At 43.5% G+C, this 21,037-nt stretch overlaps 1 long non-coding RNA gene across 2 annotated transcripts in view; it reads left to right on the forward strand.

The window, feature by feature from the left end:
- Window positions 1-21,037, forward strand: part of LOC146359597 (uncharacterized) — a 78,899-nt gene that overhangs the window by 15,809 nt on the left and 42,053 nt on the right. The window contains exon 2 of one of the 2 annotated variants that reach the window (XR_014786715.1): window positions 8,961-9,192. The exons of the other annotated variant lie outside the window; for it this stretch is intronic. This is a non-coding gene — a long non-coding RNA (uncharacterized LOC146359597). The remainder of the gene's footprint in view (window positions 1-8,960; window positions 9,193-21,037) is intronic. 2 annotated transcript variants of the gene reach the window in all.

Consider the following 21,037-nt stretch of genomic DNA (forward strand, 5'->3'; position numbering starts at 1 on the left):
GCTGTAGTTGTGTACCAATTTGATTGCTTGCATCACACAAATTTAATGGAGGACAGGAAGTTCTTCAGATTTTATGTTATGTTTAAATATCAGAGAAGGGATCTAAATCTTGGGGGGTATAAATCCCTTCTTTATTTAACATGGGCATCAGATGAAACTTAATACCTTTCTTTGGCTGGAGGTAACTTGTCACTGAGATCCACTATGCTGAAGAGATATATTTAAGTCTGAATCTAGAGATAAACTGCTCAGACAAGATACTATTGAAATGAATTATGTAACCAGTTCTTGTTAGACCCAGGTTCCTAGCAGAGGTAAGTCTCTAGTTTTTTTCTCTGTCCCTGCCCCCATTTCCAAGCATCATTAGGCTTCAAACAATTATAGCTTTCAGAAATGCTGTGTTTTAAATATCATGTGTTCTACAACTTCCAGTATTTTGTATTTTTTAGATGGTGGGTTCACAATAAGTGCAAAAATAACAAGAGCTTTCCCTTGCAAATAGAACTCTTTGATTCTATGGCTTGTGGAAATTCAACACATAATTGAATTAAAGATAAATGTTTCTTACTTAACTTAACCTTTTTTACCTACAACTGAAAATCTCTGAAACAACGAGGAACAAGGCTAACAATGCATGATTTTGGCAGACTGCTCATTTATTTATTTATTTATTTATTTATTGCATTTATACCCCGCCTTTTTTCCTCTTGCAAGGAACCCAAGGCGGCTTACATTATCCTCCTCCTCTCCATTGTGTCCTCACAACAACAACCCTGTGAGGTGGGTTGGGCTGAGAGTCTGTGACTGGCCCAAAGTCACCCAGTGAGCTTCCATGGCCCAGTGGGGACTAGAACCCGGATCTCCCAGCTCCTAGTCCAACACTCTTGCCACTACACCACACTGGCTCTCATTAATGACATTCCTGTTCCAAATGCTGTTTAAGAATGAGGCTGCAACCCTACGTATACTTATTTGGAACTAGGATTTACTTCTGAGTAAACCTGACTAGGACTGAGCTGGTTAGGGTATTATGTGATTTTCAGTGCAATCCTATACATGTCTACTCAGAAGTATAGCCCACTGAGTTCTATGGGACTTATTCTCAGGTAAGTGTATGTAGGATTGCAGGTTTTACGTTTATTTGCGGAATAATCTTTTCTTTTATCAATTTCTCCACAGATATGACAACAAGAATTGTAAATACAGCTATATATAATATAGGACACAACTCAAAATAAAATAATAATAGTAGCAGTAAACATTTTAAAACATATATAAAAATATTTATGGTAATTTAAATGTTTGACAAAACCAAAACAAAAGTTGTGACATATGGAAGATTACATTGGGTTGGATCCAAAGATCCCTCTATACAAGAATACATGCTTCATGGGTATCTTGTTAAGGTCAGGTCAGGATATGCAACCATGCAGAGCAGATTTTCAGGGGGTACAGCAGAGGAAGGGGTGAGGAAATACCATGTACATCACTGCTTATGTGGTATAATGTTCTGTGTGGCCTCTGAGAGGCCATCTGTATAGGCTTGAGGCCTAGTGTTGTTGCTGTGTTGGAGGCCTGCTTTGGTGGTAGCAGAGTTGAGTTGGTTGTTAGTCTGGAAGGGAGAAGGTCTGCTGGTTGGTGGGTAGTGTTATAGAAGGACTAGAAAAAAGCGGAGGAGAAAGTGAATAGCTAAGTCCTGAATATTAAGTGATTCCTTCTCTGTGGGATAGCAATATGTGGCTGGTGAAGATCAGGAGTAGGGAGCAGGTGGCTGTGTTATGATAGGATGCTGCCTTAAGAAGAAGGGCAGCCTCCTATCACAGAAGAAGGTTACACAAGCCAGAATCTGGTTATCTGTTTTAGTGCCCAGATAAAAGGTCCAAGCAGCCAGAAATACAACAGGAGGAGATTTGTGACTCTTCTCAAGAGCTGGACCTGGTTGTGAGTATATGTGCTGGGGTATCGGTTTAGGGAATTTGCCCTGAGATAAAAGACGTCATTAAGAGCCTTATAGTAGCAAAAGTGTCTCTTGACTCCTTAAGAAGTGTTAGCAAGCATTCTTTTGAAAACCCCAAGTAAATGTTGGTATTCCCTTATGTACGAAATATCCCTTTAATACAGCATCCTGTTTAACAGTTCATCATGTTTCGAGTGTTGGTGCGCATCTCATGTCTAAGCCTCTTATACTAGTGCAAAAATATACTGTTATACTAGGAGGTTTTAAAGTATTCTAAGAATGGTGGAAGCAGAAAAGGGTCAGCTTGTGGAACTCTGAGTTATAGTGGCAGAGAATTCCTTAAGCCCTGAAATATAAGCATTTGCTAAAGAAAAATAAGAAGGCCCATGGGCACAATTGCCAGTCAAGGAGCAGTTTCCCCCATAGGTGGTGGCAGCGCTGGAAGTGAAGCCCCCATAAAAGGGAATTGGCAAAAATGGCCTTTCCCCCTTCCATTAGTGGGCACTGTGAACACTACTTTTGCAAGCAGAACTCTAATAATGGGAGCTTTAGATCCAGGCATCCATCCATCCATCCATCCATCCATATATCATCTATCCCTTAAAATTATTATTGTCTGTCAGTGATCTTTTTCCTTTCCCACAGTGATTGGCTGACCTGCTCTGACATAATGGAAAATTCACAAACATTCCATTGACTGAAAGTGGCCACACACTTCACGTGGCAACACACTTCACATGGCCATTGTGTTTGCCACGAGTACACTAGGCTCCCAAAGTAGTTTTAGGAGGACATGTATCTGTCATTCATACTTTCTGTGTTTGCTGTGTACCTGTGGCAAACATGATTGCCATATAAAATACTGAGGCACTCTGAGGAAAAAAGGTCAATGTCTAGAATTGTGCTGTCAATTTCTAGAATTGATGTTATTACTGTACAAGATGTGAAAGTTGAGTTTGGGTAGAAGCCCCCCTTCCCTACAGTAACCAATTTATGCCCATTTTCCTTCATGAAAGTCAACAAGAATAATTTTTCACTAGGAAAACATAGGTTAATTTTAAAGGAAACCTGCATGGAAGCTTGGATATGCTTTAGCTGCTTCTCCTGCAAGCTGGGATGAAATATCAAAAAATAGACCAGAGATCAGAAAAAAATATTGATTTCACCAGAAAAAAACCCTAAAACTAAATGATAATGATGATAACGATGGTTACATCCATTCCATTATATCTATATCTAATCTATATAGATATTAGAGCACCAATGTGGTGTAGTGGCTAGAGTGTTGGACTGGGAATCGAGAGATCCGGGTTCTAGCCCCCACTTGGCCATGTAAGCTCACTGGGTGACTTTGGGCCAGTCACAAACTCTCAGCCCAACTCACCTCACAGGGTGATTGTTGTGAGGATAAAATGGAGGAGGAAGAGGACGATGTATGCTGCCTTGGGTTCCTTAAGGAGGAAAAAAGGCAGGATATAAACGAAATAAATAAATAAATAAATCTCTATATATCTTAAAATGATTATTGTCTGTCTGTGATCTAGTTCTTTCCCCACAGGGATTGGCTGACCTGCTCTGACATAATGGAAAATTCACAAACATTCCATTGACTGAAAGCGACCACACACTTCACGTGGCCATTGTGTTGCCATGAGTACACCAGGCTCCCAAAGTAGTTTTAGGAGGACATGTATCTGTCATTCACACTTTCTGTGTTTGCTGTGTATCTGTGGCAAACATGATTGCCATATAAAATACTGAGCCACTCTGAGGCTGCCATAGTCTCTCCCCCAGCATCCAGAGAATGAGGAGCCTTTGCATCTGGCAAATACGGACCTCCCCTGCAAACAAACCACTCATGACTTGCCCCTTTTTCGCTCCTATTGTTGTCAGAGCACCAACAGCAGTGGTGCTTTCCACCACTGCAATGAGTTGGTGTCTGGGGTGTGGGGTGGGGTGTGCAGACTTCTCTCTCTGACTGTGGACCTCTCTCTCTGCCTGCAACATCCAATGGTTCCTTAGCCATCTGCCTTGGAGGCTTAGAATTGCTCCCTAAATGTAGGGGTGGGGCAAAAATCCCATTAGACTAGAACTTTGTAGAGGTTTTTTTTTTTTTTTAACAGTCCATGGTTCCGCATGGATCTGCAGTCAGTTTGGAGTCCACTTGGAGTAAAGCATGTAGTGTATCAGCTCACTCTCTATGGAACTCCCTGCCTGTTGATGTCAGGAAGGCACCAACGTTTTTGGTGCCTGCTGAAGACAGTTTGATTTAAACAAAACTTCCCTGCTACAGTTTCATTGGCGCAATCTGATTTTAACGGTTTTAATTCTGTATTTTGATTCTTATTATTATCATTATTATTATCTCCCCTTTTTTTGTTCACTGCTTGAATATTTTATTGGATGTAGAGTGGTATATAAATTGTGTAAATAAAATAAACAAAAAAGAAACCAAGGATTCAACCCTAAAACCACTTACCTGGGAGTACGTCCCACTGAACTCAATGGGACTGTCTTCTGAGTGTGTATGTGTGTGTGTGTGTGTATCGCGCTGTAATTTAAAATATATAGATGAAAATTCATTTTTTAAATAAATGTTTATCAAAACTTTCCCCTCTAATTTTCTTGTTACGTTGTGCAGCGAGTTTGCCAAATGCATTGATATGGTGGATTCCTCTGTTGTCAATAGTTAATACTGAAAATGACTTTTTATTAATTTTATTGGTGCTTTGCAGTGATTAAAAAAGTTACATCAGGAAATAGCAAAAGCCCTCCTGAAACATTACTTCAAAATTGTCTGATGCATTAGAAAACATGAAGTATTTGGAAATGAAACAGAAAACACATGGCAATCTATATTTTATATAATCTGGCTTTTGAAAGAAAATCTTACGTTTGCGTTTTCATAATTGTGTATGTGCAACTGATTGGAATTTTATGGCAAGGATGATATCCTCAAGGGAAGAGGACAAGATTACTGAGAAAACATTTTATGATTACTGCTTTATTGTGTTAATACTATTAGAAAACACATAGCTTCAACCACTGTGGGCACTTCAAGGTTAACAGACAGAATAAATAAATGCATAATAGGCACAGTCTAAAACCATTTGATTTTTCTATGGTCAACATCTAGGAACTACAGTTTTAGGATCTTTATCATGCCAATTTTTATTCACATGAAAAGTCCATTTGCTGCCAGTGAAACTTCAAGTATGAACTATGAGATCAAATTAATAGCACTGTATACTTTAACAAGGACTGGAAGATCAGAGTGTATATGGGAGAAAATGGGTTGTTCTTTCATCATTCTTTCTTACACAGTTTAGCTATGGGATCTCAATGTGCCGAAGCAGATGCCAGAGACAAGCAACCGATGGTAATGAAGGCTGTCACCTTCCTGCCTTGCCTTTGAGCTCCCAGAGGCATCTGCCTGGCTGCTGTTCGAAAGAAAATGCTGGACTTGGTAGGGCTGGGGTTTCCAATACAGTGCCCATGGGCTGTATGTGTTTGCTCTCTTAGCACTTGCCAGGCTCCCTGCTGCTCCTGATTTTTATTTCTTAAGATTTTTTTAAAAATATAAATTATTATTTTAACTGGGAGGTTGGTTTGCTGCAAAGCAAAGTTCTACCCTCCACCACCATCTTTTTTTGGTCTCCAAGAAATGGCTTTTGGAGTTTGAACCCCAGCTCTGCCTTGTACTTAGCTTCTTGGGCAAGTTACTTTTCCTTTACTCTCACCAGTTGCCTTCTGGGAAATGAGTGTCGTGTGACCATTGCTTTGAATGGGCAAGCCCCAACATGGCAGCCATTTTGTGAGAGCACCCATGGCATTCTCTCCAGATTCCAAATGTTTCCATTGACCCAAAGAGGTTGGGGACCCTTGAACTTTGGTCTGAGTAAGGCAGTTATTTTGTTCGTAGAGCATCAAATAAAAATCAAGCTCAAATAAACCTGTGTTAAAAATGTAGGCCCTGTTAAAAGCTTAATCATGGCCAATAATCCAAAAATGAGAGGAATGTTTCCCAAAGAAGCTTGGATTTGGGCCTTGGAGTGCCAGTGTAGCTACTTCTCAACATGCCCTTGATGTCGGGACTTTTGCTCATAGATGTTGTAATTAAGGCATCATTCTTAGAAGGTCTAAGAGATGGTCAAAGGATAGAGGGGAGGAGGTAACCTTTACGATATGGAGGTCCTTGGGTTTATAGTTAAAAACCATTCATTGTGCCAAGGAAACAATGGTGAACCAATGAAAAATGCATGGGCTTAATTTGCTGTCAACAGCCGACCATGAATGGAGTTGCATTTTGCATTAGTAAAAATAGTATTCAAGGGCAGCCACTTATTAGTGTTCACAGGGTAACACAAGCTCCCAGGGTAAAACATACATTGCATATGGAACTCATGCATCTCCCCACAGGCAAATATGCAGGTCTCCCCTGTGAAACTGAAACGCACTAATGTGTCTTTTAGTGTTTCCTAGTAACATGAAAATCTACCCACAGGGCCAAACATGGTAGAACAGTGATTGGATCTCTCATCGTAGTTTACTTATTCTAAAAGCATTCTAAAAGCATATGAAGGCATACACAGTTTCAACTAGACTAAGGGGGAAGGGGATCATAGAATCATAGAATAGTAGGGTTGGAAGGGGCCTACAAGGCCATCGAGTCCAACCCCCAGGATCTAACCGTTTCCTGTGTTGCATAGTCCTGATCCAATCTCTCCCTCCAAGCTGCTTGGAGCCATGGAGAGTAGTACAGACAGGCATGACGCAGTGCCTGTATATTTGCCAGGGACTGGAGTCACAACATGTTGTTTGTATATATTGTCTGTGTGCTTTTATGGGAATAGTTTTACACTTTTTATATTGTATTTTAATGTTTTAACTTCTGTAAACCACAAAAGAGAGCTTCGGCTATGGGGTGGTATAGAAATGTTAATACCATTACTACTAAGCAAAGAAAGAAAGAAAAAGGAATCAGATCGCCCTTCCCTTGAGCCATGACCCTAATCCAAATCATACACCTATGAAGCTGAATATAAAAGGAAACAATTATGTTGGGAGATCTATTCACAGATCTCCCATATAATGTGTCATTGGGCCCTCATTGACAGCATTAGAATTCTAAGATAAAAAAAAACTTTAATTGAAGAGTTAAAGTCCTTACAAAGTTACTCATGTGCTAAGAAGCATGGTGATTGCAACTTAAAGATACCTGGCTACCACCTGGCGTTAACTTTTCCACACAGTGTGAACAGTAGACACGTTCTATGGTCTTCCAAATATAACTATTATGGACATTTGTCAGTACTTTCCATAAGGCTCTGAGATCCACCTCTCTCCCATAGTCTAGACAGTTTGTTGCTGAGGGAGGCCCCCAGGCCTACCTACATGCCTATCCACCTGAGAAACATGCTGGTCTTTGGGCCTGAGCACCTGACTACTGTTTCAGAGTGTTAATGCTAAAGGCCCTTGCTGGGAACTAATTTTGGACAGTTTTCAACCAAGGAAAGGTCAAATGTCTGGCAACATTGATTCTACTGACTCACTTTCATATAGGCAGGTTCACAGGCAAAGGGCTTTCTAAGCCCTTCTTCCAGTGTCAAAGCAATGAAGACTGCCAGGCAGAACCCTTCCTCTAGGTCAGTGGTGGCAGAAGGTAGATTGGGATCTACTGGTAGATATCTAGGTGATTCTCAGTACATCAGCAAGGATTTCTGACAGCCAAATTATTTATTAGGAACAGCAAAATGACTGTTCCCCTATCCTAAATCATACTGAAATGAAGAAAGCTTTGAGGGGGTAGTGGCAACCAGGAGTGGATTTTTCTGTGTGGGGACTATGACCTCAGTTCAATTCTGGTACTCAAAACAAATTCATGGGCTCAAACTTCTTTAATTCTAGATGTATGTCACTTGTACCAGGCTCTACGTCTTGAAGTAGGTCCTGCATACCTTAAGTGTGCTTGAGGTACCTCAGATGTTCACTGCCATTTCCTTCTGCCTTGACTTGTGCACAGGAACGAGCTGCTGAGATACATAATAAGAGTCAAATGTCTCTTTTTCTGTTCATACTGCAGGAGAGGCTGTTGAAGGGCCATTTGCCTGTGGCCCGACATGAGAGAGAGTAGTTGAAGTGCATGATAACATAGATGTGTTATATTCACCATGGCTGACATTTGGGGAGGGACCATAGCTTAGTGGTAGAGCTATGTTTTGCATGCGGAAGGTCCCAGGTTCAATCCCTGGCTTCTCTAATTAAAACGATCAGGTTGCAGGTAATGGGAAAGACCTCTGCCTGGGACCCTGGAAGATGGGTGCCAGTCAGAAAAAATGATACTGAGGTAGATGGACCAAGAGTCTGACCTGGTAAGACACCGTCTCATGGGGTAGAAATATAACAGTCAGGTGATGGTTTGTGCTGAAGGATGTGTTGTTACCCTCTTGCTTTAGTCTCTGGCAAATACCTTGAGCAATATAAGGAATATACTGTCACCAATAAAGAAGCATGCTTTATTTTATTTTGAGGAGGGGGCGGGGGAGACAGGACCTAAAACAAGATACGTTTGAAGAGTTAAAAGACATTAATGAATTAAATATCACACGCCTACATTCAAGCTCTCTCCAGGGATATTGTCTTTAACATCAAAACACTTTGCGTTTTAGTCACGAATGAACATATTTCCAGGAGAGAGAGAGAGAGAGAGGTGAAATAATAAAATATAGACAAAGATAGATTCTGGGTTGTTCTAGCTGACCCTTTCAAAGCAGCTGCCTACATATAATTTTGGAACGACTCTGGGAATCTCATTAAGAGTTGAATTCTGGAAGCAATACTATTCTGTCACAGATTGTAAAACAATACAAACAAGGGGGAAAAATCCCATAAATGGTGCAAGCTGACTACAGTCAGAAAATGCTAGGGAACTGCTTTTCTTAACTCTGTGTAACATATCCTGCCCACAGTATAAAATAAATCATAATTGTGCCTCATTTTGCAGGTGTGCTAACAAATAAAATAATGCAACTTTGCTTGAAAGCAGCAGTCAGCTACAGTAGAGCATCCTGGGCTTCTGGAATAGTCAACCTAAGTGCCAGTTTTCTGTTCCAAATGAAAGGTTTGTGACTGCTCAACCAATCTACACCGACATGGTATTAAAAAATCTCAGAGAAGAATCAGAGAAGAAAAAAGGATAAGCCAACAAAAATACATCATGAAGTAGTATGAAAAAGGTACATATTATTGTATATAAATCAGACCAAGGGTAAAATTATATATAATATTTTTGTACTCTTTTATGGTGTATTGTTATTTAATTACTTTGTAGCTTTTCTGTTTCCTTGGGTATACTCTTCCTTTCTTCTGCTTCTGCACTCACCTTGTTGAAGTGTAGTTTTTGAGTGCATAACACTCTCCAGTCTTCAGAATGCCAACAAATGCATGTACAAAGTGCCTATTTCTGGTAACACACTCCAAGTAGCAAAGTAAAAAAGCAACAGGAATCACAGTGCATTTTTTAAGACATAGGTATTTTGGACATGGACATGTATGTGATAAGGCAGGCTAGCCCATGGAGCCTTTCCATTCAGTCCATGCCCCCAACTTTCAGGCCTGCACCTCTCTGTCTCTCTCTCCATCTTTTTCTTCTTTCTCCACCTCTCTCATTCTCCTTGCCATGATCCAGTCACAGCTATGAGGGGAAAGAGAGTGGGAGGTAGGCAGACACATATGGGAGCTCAGAGGCCCAACGATGGAGTGTGGTAGTCATGGTCTGTAGTCAGGCCTCCGAAGTTCATTCATGTGCTTGCTTGCCTGCCTCCAGTTCTCTCTCTCCCCCTCTCTGTTTCTCTCATTCTGCTTGCTGCAATCCAGTCACTACTGTGAGGAAAACAAGAGACAGAGACTAGCTGGGAGGTAGGCAGGCATACATGTGAGCTTGGAAGCCCAACCACACAACACAGCAACTAGAGCATCGTTTGGAAATAGCTGCCACTGTGCTCAAGCTCTTGCCTCCCTCCAGCATTCTTTCTTGTTCTCCTCAGTGTGATCCAGCTACCTCCAGGAAGACAAGGGAAAGAGACACGAGAGAGAGACAGATAGAGAAAGAGAGTCAGAGCTAGCCAGCTGCTGAGAGGTATTTAAAACCCAAACGTAGAGGAGGCAGGAGGGCTGATAGTTGTGACTAGGGATGCTGGAGAAATTTGAGATGGACTAAAATGGACTTCTAAGAATCCAACTTGTGGAATCCGCTGCGGAGCGGCCTCCCAGGCCACAAGGAGTCTGTAGTCTTTCAGATTTTTTTTTTTTAAATTCCGAAAATTGATGCATATTTATTCGTAGGAAAATATGCAAGTTTCTGCTGAGGAAAAGTTGAATGGAATGGGGGACCACACACTAATGTACTAAGGTAAATTATGTAAATTGTTACGAAACCTCTTACGTAATTATTTGCATATTTTTCCACATGACGAAAAAGTTTTTCCCCCCGCATTCGTCTGTGAGGGGACGACAGAACTAAGGCGCCTGACAGTCCATGAAACATAGACAGAATGGACTTTACATGGTCCGTACATCCCTAGTTGCGACCTGAAGGGAGATGGGATGGCGCGGGGAGGAAAAACCCTCTACAAATTGGATGGGCAGATGGACGGATGGTGTGTGTGTGTGTGTGTGTGTGTGTATGGGTGTGTGTTAAGATCATTAACACACCACACTTTCTTTCCTAAGTGCTTCTGCTTCTTGGAAAGCTCCTTTAGAGTTCTGACTAGTTCTCATTGAAACCTGGAGGAGATTCACTGACATCGGAGCTAGCAGCCTCAACTGCCTAAGTATCTCAAGCCCTTGGCGGAAAAAAGGTTCTCCATCCCTGTGTTAAGGGGTCTATCAGGCATATAAGACCCACAAATCTTGACATGGTTTGTGCATGCATAGTCTGTGCATCCATTCTTTATCATATTTCCTATAGAGGACTGTTGCACCCTTTATTGGGAGGGGTACATCAAACCTCTGTCCTCCTTCTCCACATAAGGCTCAGAGTCAGACAGAGGATATTTTATTATGGTTCTTGTCACATTGTTTTTCTGTATTTATTTTATGGGTGTACGAAGCACTTACCTTGTTCCTCTGGGGCCATCCGCAGTGGGGGGAGGAGGTGCTCCATTCCCCCCCCGCGAATCCTCCCCGGCCGGCTCCGCTCCCGGCGACTCCACGGAGCTGCCAGCCAGGGCCGCCCGCAGCATTTAAGGCTGCATTTAGCTTAATCTAATTGCTTTCTGGCTGGCCACAAATGGCATAGCGGACACCATTTGCGTCCAGAGTCAGTCAGCCCAGCCAGCGATACGGCAATAGTGGCCGTATTGCTGGCGCTACAGAGCCGGCCGGTGGGTCTGCGGAATTGCCGCGGAGCAGAGCTGGCCATCGAGGATTCCAGGGGGAGGGACAGATTGCCTCCCGCTCCGTGGACCCCCCACTGGAACGACAGGTAAGTAATGCGTACATCCCTACAAAATACCTGCTCGTGGTGGAAATGAAAATAGCTCAATACCCCACAAAAAGGAGGGCTCTGGGCAGTAGTGTAATGGAGCCAAAGCTCAGGAGAAGGCAGCTCCAGCTAGGGATGTCGTGGGTGACTAGGGCCTGGAGTCCGTGAGGCCTCCCTCACCTGCAACCCCTGCTTCCACCCTCCCAGACTCACTGCAACCCCATCCGGCGAGCACCTGCCATTTTGCCACCATTTTTCTTCATAAAAAATGGAGTTTAAAAAATACATATATTTAATATATATATTTATGGGCAGTTTGGGGCTGGGAAAGCTTAATATGTGCAATATTAGAGGCATAATTTAAGGCACAATCCTATGCCTGTTTAGACAGAAAAAAGTCGTACAACTCCCAGCATTCCTCAGCCAGCACAGGATTGCGTCCTTAATGTCGGCTGTAGTTTGGCTCTTGATGATACCTTATTTATTTATTTAATATATTTTCTGCCCCACTAACAGATGTCCTTGGGGTGGTTTACAATAAAAAAGCAAACAAGAAACAATAACATGACAACCAAATCCATAAACACAATAACAATCTCAAAATATTTAAACTTTACAAATATTCAAGAGCCAGCCCTAAAATTAATAGTCAGAGCACCAGAAGGTCTTAACCTGGCATCTAAACATATACAGTGAAGACACCAGGTGGATCTCTCTGGGAAGGGCATTCCACAGACAGGGGGGCCACTACAGAAAAGGCTCTTTCCCTGGTAGCCACCTGTCACACATTGTGCATGGTGGCACGCAGAGAAGAGCCTCCTAACATAATCTTAGCAATCAGCCAAGAACGTATGAAATGTGGTTCAGACGTCACAGCACAAAAAAATGTGTTTTTAGAACTCCTTCCCCCAGCCTGGCCCATCCCCAATTATGGAACAACCTACCACTGGTGCACTGCAGATTGAAAAGTCCAAGCCTGAACACCTTTCAAAAGTGTTCTACAGCCTGCCTGTTTGAGCTACCATTTGGGGCTCTGGGTTAATTCAGAGAAAGGAGTAGAAATTTCAGTGAACTGAATTAATTTTTTGTGTGCTTTGCCTTTCTCCCCCGCCCCTTTTTTCCCCTTCTCAAGGCTTCAGTATGTAAATCATCTATTTATCTACTCACAAGCAGGCTTCCCATATGGCAGCTTGCCCCAACCTGGTGCTCTCAAGATGTTTTAGATTTCAACTCCCATCCAGCCAACATGACCAATTCTATGAGTTGTAGTCCAAAGCATCTTGACTTGAGGGCACCAGGTTGCAAGAGGCTGAATATGGTGTGCTACTGAAACAGTTCTTTAATCAAACCAGGGTGATAGTTCCAGCAGAACTTAAATTTGACACAGCCAGTGTGGCAAACATACCCCAGGGCGATGAAACCATACAAACTTATTCATCATTTGAGCCATTTACAAAATAAAAAAGTCTCTTTTTTAGGTTCCAAGCGGTCACACTTTACTGGTATAGCAAACAAGATAACACAACTGGTGGGTTTTTTTTAAAGCCTCCATTTTGCTACATATAAGGACAGCCCATTACTCAAGAAAAGCCAGCTTATAATAGGAAACACACACACACACTGATGCTAATTGGTTTATCAGCAACAGCATATACCAACAAGACGTACTGTTAGGGAAACGAGTAATTCAAGCTGGGTTTTCAGGCTATATGTTTCCCTTTGGAAGAATAGTGTGTTTTAAAATGACAGCTTCCTGCATATAAATTGGGGTCAAGTTATCAGCCTTCATAAACTAATAGCAGTATGATTCAAAAACATTTGGTGCATCGAGGGGGAATAGCATGCATATCTTAAGCCTGAATTGCATCATATCAGATAATATTAGTCCCACGTCATCTAATGCAGTACATGCGGTACCCATAAATCACTCCATGTGACACAAAGAACATTAACTCTTCTCTGTGAGTGGGATTCAGTCATGGCATGGATACTGCCTTAAAACCAGTGAGAAGTCAGATCCAGTAACTGTCCCAATTATCTCTCAGCACAATGTTTTCCACCTGCAAGGAATGATTATGTGTCAGTTGAGATGATAAAGCCCTTGAAGAGATGTTGATGCCTCACCGAAGAAAATATATATATATATATATATATATATATATATATATATATATATATATTGAGAGGCATGTTTAGTGAGTTAGGCATGCTTCACGTGGTTTGTGTATTTCTGTTTCCAATTTTAGTATAAAACATACAGCTAGGAAAAAAGGGTAGAAGGAGGTCGGAAGGGGGAAAAGGTTAATGTAAAGATGGAGTGGAGAACTGGCACTCATGAGATATGGATTCACTTCTCGCTCTCTATTAGCCATACGTTGGTAAGGAATTAGCACTTGTAAAAGTTACTAATGCTAGTGGGTTGACGTTTCTAGTCCATTTCAAGGGAACTTTGACAACTGCATAAGATGGAGGACTGTGACACTGCTGGTAGATTATTCCATGTGCTTGTGGCATTGCATACTCCTTGTGACAATTCTTTTATCTGTTTACATGTTTCCATGACCACAGTGTCTGATATGGTAATGGGGTGTGTGTGTAAACTCTCCCAGCTGAAGCTAAGAATTTTATGGCTAAAGCTCTCAACTGGCTGAGCTGACAGGTTCTTCTGCCACTCTGACATTTGTTTAGCAATAAACAAATACATCATTTGCATGCAGATAAATAAACTGTAAACGAGTCATCTCCCCACTTTTCTAAATAATGAAAAGAGGTGCCATGTTAATTTTGTTGTTGTGACTACCGTGGCAGTAGTATTGTGTTGTGTTGTTCTAAGAAAGTCCTATGGAGAGCAATAGACATTGATCAGTGGCATTTTACAAAGAGGAATCTTGTAAACCTGTCTTTAGGGTGGCCCTGTCTTCTGTTTTAAAAGGACAGTCCTCTTTTTGAAGGGTTGTCAGAGTACAGCCCTCTCTTTGAAGGTGTCCAATTGAAGTCCAGTTTAAAGATAAAGAACCATACAAAGGGACAGCTAGGCCTTGAACATTTCGTTCCTGGACTGCAAACTGAGCAGGCACACAGATCATGTCACAGTCTTCTGCATTTTGGTGTGACATCTTGTATTTCTATTTAAATTATAGTAATTATAATTTTATTGAAATTATAATTAATAATTAATTATTCTTAATTATTATTAAAATTAATTTTAATTATTAAATATTTTACTTATTATAATTAATAATTAATTATAATTAATTATAATATAATTATAATTAATTTTATAGTAATTATAATTTTATAGTAATTATAATCCTTCTCTGCGGACTTCTGCCGGGCAGACCGCCAGTCCCTGCAGGACCAGGCCCCCAGGTACCAAGCCAGCTGTGCTGCTTCCACCTGCCCCTTCCTGGAGGGGCTACTTAAGCCAGGGCCTGCAGGAGAAGCTGCCACCATTGGGGAAGAGGTGTGCCTGGTGCTGCTGGGTTGCTGCCGCTACCACCACCACCGCGGACTTCTGCCTGGCAGACTGCCAGTCCCTGCCCCCAGGTACCGAGCCAGCTGTGCTGCTTCCACCTGCCCCTTCCTGGAGGAGCTACATAAGATGGCTGGCTGAGGTGGCCTGGGAGAGCCAGGGCCTGCAGGAGAAGCTGCCACCATTGGGGAAGAGGCCTGCCTGCCTGCCTGCCTGCCTGCCTGCTGCTCCTGGGCTTGCTGCTGCCGCTGCGGCCGCCAACACCAGGCCTTCTCTGCGGACTCCTGCCTGGCATTATTTTTAAGGGGATTTTTAATTATTTTTGTTTTTTTTAATTTCTGGGGGATTTTGTTGTGTTTTTAGGGGTGGGTAGCCTGCCTGATAGGTGGGAGCAAGGAGGCATGTGTCCACCTGATGGAGGCAGTGGGGGGACTGTTGGGGGCCAGAACATACCGAGGCTGGGCGGCAGGTGCTGGTGGAGCGCTAGGGGCAGGCCATGCCAGGTAAGGGGAACAAGGGAGAGATGTGTAGTATCTGTCCCCTGCTCTGGGCCTGTCCAGAGCCAAAGGATGGCTGGAGGAGGTGTGACCCCATCTTCTGGCCTTCGTTTGCTGCTCTGCAATGCCAGGTCTGTTACCCAGAAAACCTCCCTCATCCATGACATGATCCTGGATGAGGGTGCAGACCTGGCATGTATTACGGAGACCTGGCTGGCCGAGGCTGCTACTCCAACCCTTGCTCCAATGTGTCCAGCTGGATTTTCATATGCACAGCAGCTGAGGGCTGGGGATCGGGGAGGGGGAGTGGCTGTTATCTACCGAGAATCCTTGGTCTTCACCAGACCGCCTCTCCGGGAGACCAAGGTTGCTGAGTGCATGTACTGGAGGATGTGTGTGTACAGTCCCCTAACTTATTGGTGTTGGGGGACTTCAACATACATTCAGAGGCCATCCTCACAGGAACACCTCGGGACTTCATGGAGACCATGGCCTCCTGGGAGCTGCACCATATTCTAACTGGGCCCACCCATGTAGCCGGTCATGCACTAGACCTTGTGTTTGTTTCTGGAGAAGCGGGGAGTGATTTTGAAGTCGGGGGTATATCCACCACCCCCTTGTCATGGTCAGATCACTATCTGGTGACGTTGGACTTCTCGGTTCCACAACCCCTCCGCAGGGGTGGAGGACCCATTAAAATGGTCCGTCCCAGGCATCTTATGGATCTGAATAGATTCCTGAACGTGCTTGGGGATTCTCTGGGACACGCCAATGGCCACTCGGTCGAGACCCTGGTGGATGGCTGGAATGCCGCAATCATTAGATTGAATTAGATCAGGTGGCTCTGAAATGCCCTCTCCCCCTGAACAGGGCTCGGACTGCACCATGGTTCAATCCGCGGTTACGAGCTCTGAAACAGGAGGTGAGATGGCTAGAGCACGGGTGGCTGAAGTCTCGCTCCAAAGGCGATCAGACACAGGCTAGAGCTGTATCTTCAGCCTATCACGTGGTGGTGAAGGCAGCAAAAAAGGAATATTATGCTGCCTCTATCGCGTCTGCAGAGTGCTGTTCCAGGAGGCTGTTCCAAGTAGTCCGGTGCCTGGTCGGTCCTGTGGCTCCAGAACCACTGGAGCATTCTAAGGCCTCCTGTGAGGCCTTGGCAAGGCACTTTGCAGATAAAATTGATCAGATTAGGAGTGTTATTCCGCACGCTGTGGATACAGTAAGTGAGCAAGAGGCGGCCTGTGGCAAACCGGTTTTGTGGGATCGGTTCCAGCTTCTTCCTTCTGATGAAGTGGACAAGGTGCTTTCATCTGTAAGGCTGACCAGTGACCACCTGCTTACTTGATCCTTGCCCATCTTGGCTCATTATGGGCTGCAGAGAGAGACTGGGTGATGGGATCAGGGCGCTGGTGAACACCTCCCTTGAGGAGGGATTGATGCAATCAGCTCTCAAGGAGGCAGAGATAAGACCACTCTTAAAGAAGCCCTCCTTTCATCCTCAAGTTCTGAACAACTTTCGCCCAGTCTCAAATCTGCCATTTTGGGGCAAGGTGATTGAGCGGGTGGTGGCGGTGCAGTTGAAGGCACACTTGGAAGAAACAGATTATCTAGACCCATTTCAGTCAGGCTTCAGGCTTGGGCATAGGACAGAAGCGGCCTTGGTCGCCTTGGTGGATGATATGAGGAGGGCTCTGGATAGGGTGAATGCTCCTTCCTTGTTCTCCTCGACCTCTCAGCGGCTTTTGACACCGTTGACCACGGTATCCTCCTGGACTGCCTGGAGGGGTTGGGCATTGGAGACACCGTATTGCGGTGGTTCCGGTCCTTCCTCTCCGGCAGGTACCAGAGGGTAGCACTGGGAGATAAGGTTTCAGACCTGTGGCCACTCACTTGTGGGGTGCCACAGGGTTCCATCCTCTCCCTGATGCTATTTAACATCTATGTGAAGACACTGGGGGCTATCATCAGGAGGTTTGGGGTGCGGTGTCATCAATATGCGGATGACACGCAGCGCTACCTCTCATTCAAATCTTCACCAAGGTTGACCGTAGAATCCCTGTCCAAATGTCTGGAGACGGTGAGTGGCTGGATAGGGAGGAGTAAGCTGAAGCTAAACCCTGACAAGACCGAGGTACTTTTGGTGGGAGACAAGAGGAGGCTAGGGGATGTTGACCTGGTGTTGAATGGGGTACGGCTACCCTTGAAAGACCAGGTCCGCAGCCTGGGGGTCATTTTGGACTCCCAGCTGTCCATGGAGGCTCAGGTGTCAGCTGTGACTTGGACAGCGCTGTATCAACTCCATCTGATATGGCGGTTGCGCCCCTTCCTTCCTGACTATCTGCTCCCATCGGTAGTACATGCCCTGGTCTCCTCTCGTTTAGACTACTGTAATGCGCTCTACGTGGGAACCTTGAAGAGGGTTTGAAAACTGCAGCTGGTACAGAACGCGGCGGCTTGCCTGATTAAAGGCAGCCACCGGCGAGATCACATCACTCCAGCGCTGAAGGAGTTGCACTGGTTACCAGTTGTTTTCCAGGCCAAATTCAAGGTGTTGGTTTTGACCTTTAAAACCCTATATGGTTCCGGCCCAGCCTATCTTAAGGAGCACCTCCAGCAACACCAGACAGGCTGCTTAACAAGATCAGCCTCGGATGGCCTTCTCTCTGTCCCAACAGCCAGGACAGCTGGACTGGTGGGGACGAGGAAGAGGGCCTTTTTTGTGGTGCCCCCCACTCTGTGGAACTCCCTCCCAAGGAACTCCACCATGCCCCCTCTTTAATGAGCTTCCGCCGTGCATTAAAAATGTGGTTGTTCAGGCAGGCATTTGGGGTGGGTTAGGGTATTTTAGAAAATGTTTTTATTGTAGAATTTTATTGTTTTAAACTGTTTTATTATATGCTGTACATCACCCAGAGTGGCTGGGTAACCAGCCAGATGGGTGATTAATAAATTTAATAATAAAAATAAAAAATTATTTATACATTTGCACTGATACGTTCTGTACATATAAATTAGCATATCCAAAACTCTGTCCACTTTTGTTTTTTTTCTTCTTTTGGCGATGCATTGCCTCTGTTCTCTGCAGGCCAAACCAGATGTGGACTAAATCTATGATTGCGCTAGTTGTGACACACGTTTGGCCCTGGTTACTCTGAGAAGACTCTGAGTGCAATTCAACTCAGTTCACATTGAAGAAGTGGCCATTTTACAAAGAGGAGGGATCTTCCCTAGAAGGATTTGGGGACTCTCTTTATTTCTACTGGCCACCAGGGAAAGAGTTACAGATACTCACAATTAGATGAGGCGAATACTTGAAAACATTATGAACTGGACAGGGATGGCTTTCCAAAGAAAAGGTGTTTTGGTACTAGCATGTGCAAGAATTGGCATGTTGCCAACACATTCTGATAGTATCTTTACCAAAGTCTGTTTTGAGGTTACTGCAGTGTGCAGCTTTGCACTGAGCTGTTTCACAATAAAGATAATATCAAAATTTGTCAGGAAGTAACAGTTTTGCAGCTGTCTTTCTTGAGTATGCTTCTGCACTGTTTTACAGCTGGGTTTGATCCTCTTGTTTGTCTGTTTCGGTAGCATCCTTGTAGCAAACATGGGTACTCTGCAGGGCTGTCCCTACCATTAGGTAGAGTGAGGCGGCCGCCTCAGGTGGCAGATGCTGATGGATGGGGAGGAGCAGCGAGGTCTTGGATGACAGAGCTGTGTGTATGCTATGTGGCCTGTCTTGGAGCCCCTGAGCTTGCCGATTGCCCTCAGGGGCAGTGGAGGATGCTGTCCTGTCATCAGTGCTGAAATAAGGTTCAACTGCCAGTCTGATTGGTTCCTGTACATGGAACTGGGCAAAGCTCCAACTTGTCCTTTAGTTCAGGCAGCAAAGTGTCTTGGGCTACCTCTGGCGCTCTGGCCATAAATTAATGACAACATGATTAGACTTCCCAACTGACCAGAAAACAACCACCAACAGGCTTGTAATTTTTGTTTGCTTGCTTTGCTTTCAGGCCAATTGCCAGCAAAGAGGCAAGGCTGTTTTATTCCTGATGCAGATTTTATTTTTATTGTTTTAAAGCTGTACACCATAGGTGTACAGAACCTTTTCTACTGGGTTCCACTGGCAGACTCCACTCTTAGGTACTGTTCTTGAGCTTTACCTATTACCAGAATTTTGGGTGTCAAGAGTTATCGGTACATATAGTCCATTAGATAAGAGCCATTATTGTGTTTCATCCCCCTGCTATTTTTTTTTAGGGCCAAACTACACATTACATTAAAATCATGATTGTATATAATGTGTGTTTTTCTAAACATAGCAGCGAGGTGGAGAGTAATCAGGATCAGGACTATAGCATCTGGGACAGGGTGTTTTTAACCCCGTGGACAACCCCGCTGTGGTATGGACAAAAATTGCCCCATCCAAGCTGGTATTTGCTGTGGAATGAAGCTAGTATTATCCCCAGTAGCAGCTTTCCTTTTAAGGCAAATAGCAGGTACCTTCCTAGAAGAAATAGCAGCTCCTTCAGGGCAGTTTTTGTTGGGAAAGTGGTGCAGGGGGAAAAGATTATCCCCTTTGGTGCATGCCCAATCCCACTTCTGCGTCGTAGTTGCTATTTGAAAACCAAACCAAAGTTGGTACATTAAATGCAACCCACCCTTTAATGTAATGTGTCGTTTGGTCCTCAGTTGATTAATGTTGCCAAATATCCCCACTAATCTGGTGCTAAAAGTTCTCTGCAAAATGTGAAGCCATTTAGTATCAGGATGCATTTAAAGGGACAGGCCTGGACTTTCCCCCATCTTCAGATTTCACTTATGGGTAAAATTATTTATGGCGTCCAGAGCTTCAGCCCATCTGCTGCATATAGTTCACCAAAATGGCCTCCATTCAGCCTGCTATATTTTACATTGCACTATTCAGCCATATTGTTACTGAGGCAAAACTTGACTTTCTCGTCATCGTTGCCTGCCTGAAGTAGTATTCGCACTTTCTTACAAATATATGCATACCCCATTTTAATTCTGTGCAAAGTAGATAGGGAACAAACAGATGAGTATTTGAAATACTTGATTCTAAAATAATGATGACTGCATGTGTTTTCACAGGAAAATAGTGTTATCTAGCCTGGTAGCAACTGTACAGAGCATACACAAAATTAGTATGTGCAAAAATAGCACAACACAACAGATTTACAGGTCATCTTTTAATGTATCAATGTAAGTTTCTTTTAATTTCTAACAGAATAATAATTAGTAGATAAATGAACAAGAAAATGAATGTCCATACACTATGATAACTTTAGTTAATACAACTTGGACCCTCCAACGAAGCTTTGCAGTATATTCCTAGTGTGTGTGTTATTGAAGCCTGTGGCTGAAAAAACAAAAGTTAGCATCAAAGATGGGATTCCTTGCTCTAACATGGGTCTTACTTCATGTATAATCCCCTTCTGCCCTGCACTAGTTATTGAACATTTAAAATGCAAGTAGTTTGCATACAGGTCAATGGAGTATGAGGTTTCTTCATGCACTTAAGTGCTGCATTTGGCCTGGGAGGAAGTCTGAGGGGATAATTTAAATAGACTGACATTTGCTTCAGCATCAAACATATAGAAGGG

The sequence above is a fragment of the Heloderma suspectum genome, chromosome 1, assembly GCF_057233095.1.
Source record: "Heloderma suspectum isolate Gila_16-S chromosome 1, 16-S_ref, whole genome shotgun sequence".
In the NCBI taxonomy this organism is placed as follows: Eukaryota; Metazoa; Chordata; class Lepidosauria; order Squamata; family Helodermatidae; genus Heloderma; species Heloderma suspectum.